Here is an 8,512-nt window from a genome sequence, read left to right as displayed (position 1 = left end):
ATCGCATAACTCATTGAAAGTGCCGAATGTCTATTAGCTTGTTGAAACTTAGATTACTGGCTTTGATGAGTTTAAGTCTAACCACACTTAATAACTTTGATACAGCGGAACAGTCCGTCTGTTTCGCATAACTCATTGACAGTGTGAGTGTCGATTAGCTAGTTGTAACTTCGTAGCCGAAAAGTCCCTTTAAGAAGAGACTTGAAGATAATAATTATTGTTGTTATTATTGTTATTTTTATCGTCCAGCCATGTACGTGCAGAAATCTATTTCCAACTCAACTGTTTTATAAAACTTACTTCTCCTTCAACGAGACAAGAACGCCGACACTCGACTTCGCACCGATACGCGAATGACGATTCATAGAAATTAAAGCTGTTGATTTTATTGAATGTTACAACTTTGCCCCCACTCCTACACATACAGACACAGCGACGAACGATCTTGGCGACGCTTTCGATTGTAAATATAAGAGCGTTGTCGGCGGCGACAACCGGAAATGGCAAACCCTGTGTCAGTCAGATTTGTTTATTTCACGCCAATTTGAACTGCGAAATAATTCGTTTTAACTAATGAGACCTGTGGAAATTCTAAGGTTAATCCTTCGGAGTTAAGACAACAAAGCGTAAAAGTTAAAAAAAAAAAATACAAAACAAATATATAATATATAAATGTTACCAAAGGCAAGATAAGTTACTCTTTTACCTACCTGAACAAGTGTTTTAAGTTCTGCTGCGATATTCGTTTTCAGCATACCTGAACAAACTGAGGGTTGGCCCCTTTCATACGCTGCCTGTTCAAACTGTTCAAACATGGTCGCCAGTGATTTACATTTAAAAATACACGCATTAATAAAACTAGCTCCAAAACTATTTGTCTCTGCTAATTTTCCTTGCGATATTCATATGTGTATATATACGTTTATGTAATCGTTAGGTTAACAATCAATAAACCTTATTAACCGATAACCATGGTCTCTCCGTTGATGTGATTTATTACCATGTTTTTTTACTGTTATGAAGGATTCCATTTACCCACGTCATAACAGTACATACTCCTTCATGTATGGTATATGGACCGTGGTGAGTTTTCGGGTGTTTGGTCCAGATTTCTTGGAGCTGATGTCATGCTCTCTGGATAGTTGTTTCAGCAGATTGTTTAAGAGAAAACCTTCTCTTGATATGCATGGCTGCTATTACATACTAGACTGCCCGTGACCCGTTGGGTCAGTATGTTATATTAGCTATGGAATTCATGTATGAGCGTGACACTTGTGACATAAAGAAAATAGTTTTTTTGTTTTTTTTACATAACAGAAACATTTCTATGAAAGTATATTAAAGTGAAAAATCACGGACGGATCACTCAAACATGAAAAAAAAATCCTACCTATTCGTGTAAAGTTACCTATTTTTCTAAACATAAATCGAAAATTCCACATGATAGATACTAGACTACCTGTGACCCGTTGGGTCAGTATGTTATATTAGCTATGGAATTAATGTATGAGCATGACACTTGTGACGTAAAGAAAATAGTTTTTTGTGACGTAACAGAAACATTTCTATGAAAGTATATTAAAAATGAAAAAAAGAATATAGATAGATTTCTATGAGTCGATCTGTTTATAATGGTTTATTTTTGAAATTATAAGTGGTTTGCCATACTTATAGGTAAATCTGCACTATTCAAATTTTGATATATCGTTTAATTTAAACGCGAAAAAAACAAAAACAATTGGGACGCTGAAAACGTACACAGTAAAACAATACGTTGTAAAATGCTCTTATGTTTGTCAAAGGTTAAAGTAGATTTATTTGTAAGAAAATTGCGTTAAAATAACTTAAACGTAATAAAGAAATGAACGATGTGAAAAAAATGCAGAAAGTATTAACAATTTTTTATTTGGATAATTTAAACGCCAAAAACAAAAACAGTTGGGATGCTGAAAACGTAAACAGTAAAACAATACATTGTCAATGGGTCAAAGTTGATTTATTTGTAAGAAAATTGCGTTAAAATAACTTAAACGTAATACGGAAATGAACGATGTGAAAAAAATGCAGAAAGTATTAACAATTTTTTATTTGGATAATTTAAACGCCAAAAACAAAAACAGTTGGGATGCTGAAAACGTAAACAGTAAAACAATACATTGTCAATGGGTCAAAGTTGATTTATTTGTAAGAAAATTGCGTTAAAATAACTTAAACGTAATACGGAAATGAACGATGTGAAAAAAATGCAGAAAGTATTAACAATTTTTTATTTGGATAATTTAAACGCCAAAAACAAAAACAGTTGGGATGCTGAAAACGTAAACAGTAAAACAATACATTGTCAATGGGTCAAAGTTGATTTATTTGTAAGAAAATTGCGAGAGTATACTTGTAATACAGAATAGTTGCAAAACATCCCCACCTTTCTCATATTAAATAATAATTTCTAAATAATAACGTTAATATTTCAGTGCGCATGTCAAATTCTGCAAAAGTAGCGATTGGTGTTTATTTGGTTATGCTGTCATTGGTTTATGTTTATGTACACGTGCGCAACCGGAAGTCGTAAACCGGAAAGTGGGTTACATCACTCGTTACAAGGTCATTTGAGTTTTATAATTATATAGATTACTTTTGTTCGGCGTTGTAGGCAACAGACTATTCCTTTCTTTACATTATATGGGTGGGGGAGATGAAGTTTAGATATTGTCCAGTGAAAGTTGGCTTTCGATATACAGATGACCTACAATTGTGAATTACTTATGAATTCTATTTTGTCATGGCTGACGGAATGAAAGCCTGTAACCTTAAGATGCACCCGAAAAAGTTTGGAGGTTACATCGGCTGAAACGTTATGAGAACATCCATCTCTGATCATTATGATTAAAAAAATATCCGTCTCCGATTCCTAGGTTTCTAAAAATATCTGCAGCAATTCCTAGGATTCTCAAAAATTCCACCTCTGATTTGTAGGATTCTAAAAATATCCATCTCCAATTCCTAGGATTCAAAAAATATCCGTCTTTGATTCCTAGGATTCTAAACATATTCATCTCTGATCCTTATGATTCGCAAAATATCAGTCTCTGATTCCTAGAATTCTAAACATATCTATATCCGATTCTTAGGATTGTAAAAATATCCGTTTCTGATTCTTAAGATTAAAAAAATATCCGTTTACGATTTCAAGAATTCTAAAAATATCTATCGCTAATTCTTAGGATTCTAAAAATATCCACCTCTTATCCTTCTGATTCTAATAATATCCGTCTCTGATTCCTAAGATTCTAAACTTAACAGCCTCTGATCCCTAAGAGTTTTAAAATATCGGCCTCTAATTTCTAGGATTCTAAAAATATCCATCCCCAAACAATGCAAATATCATTGCTTGCTTCTCCAATTTGCATTTTAAAATATATTTCTCTCCTTTTAATATAGGAATGTTCACTCTAGATCTGCTGGGAGGCCGACAATTACATTACTCAAAGAACAAGGTAAGTGAATTCTTGTTGCCTTTTCTGTCGTTGCCGTTCTTTCATGTAAAGTGATTCTTTAGATGCTCAGGATCATGACAAAAATATTCGCCTCTGATTTCTAAGATTCTAAAAAATATCCGCTTCCGATTCCTACAGTTGTAAACATATCCGTCACTGATTCCTAAGATTCTAAGAATATCTGTCTCCGATTCCTAGAATTCTAAAGCATTCCATCTTTGGTTCCTAAGATTCTAAAAATATCCGCCCCCCCCCTCCAATTCTTAGATTTAAAAAATATCCATCTCTGATTTCTTAAATTGTAGACATATCCGTCTCTGATTCCTAAGATTCTAAAAATATCTGCCTCTGATTCCTAAGATTCTTAAAATATCCATCTCCGATTCCTAGAATTGTAAACATATCCATTTCTGATTCTCCAGATTCCAAAAATATCTATCTCTGATTCCTATGATTCTAAAGATATCCGTCTCTGATTCCTAAGATTCTAAAAAATATCTGCCTCTGATTCCTAAGATTCTAAAAATATCCATCCCTGATTCCTAAAATTCTAAAAATATCCGTCTCTGATTCTTAAGATTCCAATATCTGCCTCTGATTCTTTAGATTTTTAAAATATCCATCTCCGATTCTTAAGATTCCAATAATATCTGCCTCCGAGTCCTAAGATTCTAAAAATATCTATCTCTGATTCCTAAGATTCTAAAAATATCCATCTTTGATTTCTAAGATTCTAAAAATATCTATCTCTGATTCCTGAGATTCTAAACATATTTGTCTCCGATACTTAAGTTTCCAATAATATCTGCCTCTGATTCCTAAGATTCTAAAAATATCCACCTCCGATTCCTAAGATTGTAAACACATTTGTCTCCAATTCTTAAGATTCCAATAATATCTGCCTCCATTCCGATGATTCTAAAAAATATCCATCTCCGATTCCTAAGATTCTAAAAATATCTATCTCTGATTCCTGAGATTTCCCAACTTTACTGACATGCAGAAGTTCAAGTGTAATGTGAACAGACATCTTGCTACTCATCTCCCTTCATAATATCCCTGCAAATTATGTCCCCGATAGTAGCGCCGTACTGTGCCATGTTTGGGGTGAAAATAGAATAAAATAAATAAATAAAATATAACTAGCAGAGGTACCCGGCGTTGCCTGGGTGTGTGGAGGTGGTGTAGTAAGGAATCCCCTCCAAAAAGGAGTGGAAGTAGCGAGGTATAGGGGATCAAAACAATAGTAGGCAGCCCGGGTGGAGAGAGGTGTTGTTTAAAAATATTGGGAGCAGGCAGGTTCAAGGCCGGAAGCAAAGGAGGAAAAAACAAAAATGTAACGTCTTGGCCAATGCGTCCATGGCGAAATCGGAAGCCGAGAGCGTTGAAATTAAGAGTAGTCAGTTCAACAGAGACGATGACTTGCGAAAATATCAACAAAAAAAGCGACCACCTCCTTGTAAAAAACAGGTGAGTTGAGGTTGAAGGAATTAATTTTTCGATATTTGTTGTCTGAGACATTGAGCTTCAAAACGAAACTGATGTGTCGTGTGTGTCGAAAGTTTTAGCAGACATAAAAACATACATAAACAGACATTTGAGATTCATCTAATAGATTATGTAAAGTCAAAAACTAATACAAAAACTGTAATTATTTTATACAAAATCTGTGTTTTCTTTTTATAAATAAAAGGTGCCAAGAATGTGCTTCTACATGCATTTGATGGTCGGCCCGCGGTTGCAATGGAAGGCGTGAGAGAAGGTTATTATTTTTCCATTCCGCCATCCATTGTCAGGAGCGAACAGGTAAGCAATTAGTTTGCACTCACACTTTTTTTTTGCCATAAGAAATTATCGTTTCTCTTGTCTACAATTACATTATTGTTGTAGACCCGTGCTATGGGTTACAAATGAAAGAAACCACAAGTAGTGTAAAGTGTATACAATATAATATGTATTTATCATAAAGAATCCAAGAGCCACTGAAGTGGTATGAGAGGAACATGTTCGTAGCATGCGGTTAAACATGGTATGAATGTATCCATTTAGTTACTGAAAACAGTGGTATTCATAGGACTGGTTGATTCCACTTAGTTCTCAAATAGGGGTGATTTGTACCCCACAACATTTATTAAAACATTTTTTTCACTCACGTTCAACCCTAACAAGGCATATTGCCACTTGGACATAGGGTTACAATTGGACTTTTTGTCCGCAACTTGGTTTTAAAATTTATAGTTTCTTTAAATGCTGTCGTAATGGCTCTTGTGGGCTGCGACGTTGTTTGGCTGTGGAATGTTGCATCCCTCTGCCTGTTCTACAAGTATTTTAATGGTGAATGCTCTGATGAACTGCAAGCACTTGTGCCCCCACGACATGAACACCCTCAACAGACCCGACAAGCTGCAAAATCCCACCCCCACACAGTAGAGATCCCTAGATGTAAAAGATCTTTCTGCTCCAGTAGTTTCTTCCCCAGAACCGCTAGACTTTGGAATTCCATTCCAGGTCACTGCTTTCCCAACTGTACTGACATGCAGAAGTTCAAGTGCAACGTGAACCAACATCTTGCTGCCCAAATCCCTACATAGTACCCCAGTAGTTGTTTACCCTGATAATAGCCCCTTACACCAAAGTGGCAATGTGCCTTGTTTGGGGTGAAAATGTAATAAAAAAAAAATATATATATATATATATATATTTGGTGCCTCTCCTTTGTGAAATGACAATTGGCACGCTCACACTAGGGGAACTTCCAGAAGGTGTTGGAACTGTACAACAAGTGCATTACAGCCAGAGGAGATTACTTGGAAGGGGACTAGAGTTTTATGTATGTACTATCAATAAAAGTGGCCATATGAAAAAAAATAATTTTTTCTTGTCATTTCTCTCCAACCCAAACCTTTTCTTCTATTCAATGTCGACCGACCATTTTTTCTCTTGTCTTTCATGTCTTCCAAGAAGCAAAAACTTGTGAAACAACTTCCGCTAGAACATTTGATCCTTGAGTCCGACTCACCTGCTCTCGGACCGGAAAAACAGGTGAGAAATATTTCCAAATGTATTTTAATCCAGCCCCGAGTTGTAAAAATACAGATTTCTTTTTCAAGTTTTTCTTTTGAAAACCATTTCCATCCTTCAAGTCTTCCCTTTCCTGTTGTCCTGTTACAAAAGAGATTATAAAAACATTGGTACTGTCGGTTTCAAGTCTAAAACAAATGGGACCAATCCCTGATCGCCTATGTTGGTCCCTCTTCAGCCTCTGTTTGTATCTGAATCACTGATTTGTATCAGAAATCCACTGAGGAGAGCTCGATATAGGCGACCAGAGATTTAAAAAATTTTGATAATCTTTACTTTTTGCTTGTTAACGGATTTTTCTGCAAACCTGGATTACCTATATTTGGATTATGCCAAATTTTTCTTTTCGGAACAAATTTCTTATTGATAATATGTTTTTTTTTTTACATAGACGTCAAGGCCGATAGGCCACTCAAGGATAAGGGTTAAAGAGTGTAGAGTAGTCAAAAGGACAATATAGTAATCGATAGTAATGGAAGTTCGGTAAATTTGTTAACTTAAGTGGAACGGCTCATCAGAAACTTGTTCACGTTGGACTTGAAGACAACCATATTATAGACAGCTGGAAAGCAGGAAAACGGAAGACAATTCCACAGGCGTGCAGTTCTAAGAAAGAAGCTTTGATCATGGAATCTGTTTAGGTTTAGGCACAGATAAAGAGTGGGGAAAATTATTGATAATGTTTTCAGCTAGTCTAGTGTTTCTTGTGAAAGTTTGGCGAGGGGGGACCATAGATTGAAGCTCAGTCGAACACTTTCCATGAAAATAACGATAAAGCAGAGACAAACTCGCAACATCTCTTCTGTGAGATAGAGGTTGCAGCGAAGAGAAAAGGACATCTCCCACCAGGCCACGAAGTCTATTTTGAACCCTATCAAGGCAGGACAAGCTTTGTTATAATATTCATTTGCTAATATCTTTCTTTTGATGAGAAGAACATATTTCTTTGAAACTCTGCGGATTAAGGAAAGTTCAATATACCTTTTTTGAGTATCTTGTCGAACAATGAATTATTGTAAAATATATTTTTGCGGTCTTTAATTTTTTTGTTTACATATATATATATATATATATATATATATATATATATATATGTATATATATATATATATAAATCTATAAATATAAAAGCGAAAATATATGTTTGTATGTGTGTTCGCTTTTTCTGTATGTCTACAAAAGGCTTTTTTCAGAGAAGCGGTCGCTCGGTTCACAATATATATAGTGGCGCCAAATTGACGTGATCACTAGGATACTTCAAGTAAAAGTCAAATATGAACAGGTAAAATTATAGAGGAATAAAAGGCAAATTAAAATATCATATTTAAGCATATTTTACGACCAGGCAAAGCTGCCCCCCCTAGTAGATATATTATAGAGTAATTATACAGATCAGCTCAATTTCATTTATTTTAAAAATTATTTCATTTATTTTAGAAGTTATTTTAATTGTTTAAAAAGTATATTATTAATTTAAAAATTATTTCATAAATTTTAAAAACTTATTTTATTTATTTTAAAAATAATTTTATTTATTTTAACAACTATTTCATTTCTTTTAAAAATCATTTTATTTTAAAAATCATTTTATTTATTTTAAAAATCATTTTACTTATTTTAAAAGTTGCTTTAATTATCTTAAAAATCGTTTTATTTATTAAAAAAAATTAATGATTTCTTAAATAAATAAAATTATTTTTCAAATAAATGAAATAATTTTTAAAACAAATAAATTTGTTTTAAAAATTATTTTATTTATTTGAAAAATAATTTTATTTATTTTAGAAATCATTTTATTTTAAAAGTTGTTTTATTTATTGTAAAAATTATTTCATTTATTTTAAAAATAAAAGCGAATTAAAAAATCATATTTAAGCATAAAATATACTTAAATATGATATTATAATATATACCAGGCAAAGCTCCCCGCCCCTAGT

At 33.6% G+C, this 8,512-nt stretch overlaps 1 long non-coding RNA gene across 2 annotated transcripts; it reads left to right on the top strand.

Annotated features, from left to right (window-relative positions):
• Nucleotides 1-3,224: 3,224 nt before the first annotated feature.
• LOC145270395 (uncharacterized) lies at nt 3,225-7,713 on the top strand. 2 transcript variants are annotated; one of them, XR_013865338.1, is made up of 3 exons: nt 3,225-3,494; nt 5,188-5,300; nt 6,459-7,713. It is a non-coding gene; the product is annotated as an uncharacterized LOC145270395 (long non-coding RNA). The 2 variants fall into 2 exon arrangements; XR_013865337.1 differs by having other exon boundaries at nt 6,456-7,713.
• Nucleotides 7,714-8,512: the final 799 nt, after the last annotated feature.

The sequence above is a fragment of the Euprymna scolopes genome, chromosome 46 (assembly GCF_053919585.1).
Source record: "Euprymna scolopes isolate OS-2025 chromosome 46, ASM5391958v1, whole genome shotgun sequence".
Taxonomy (NCBI): Eukaryota; Metazoa; Mollusca; class Cephalopoda; order Sepiida; family Sepiolidae; genus Euprymna; species Euprymna scolopes.
The sequence above is the reverse complement of the archived record's forward strand: the minus strand, read 5'-3'. Positions and strand labels throughout refer to the sequence as shown.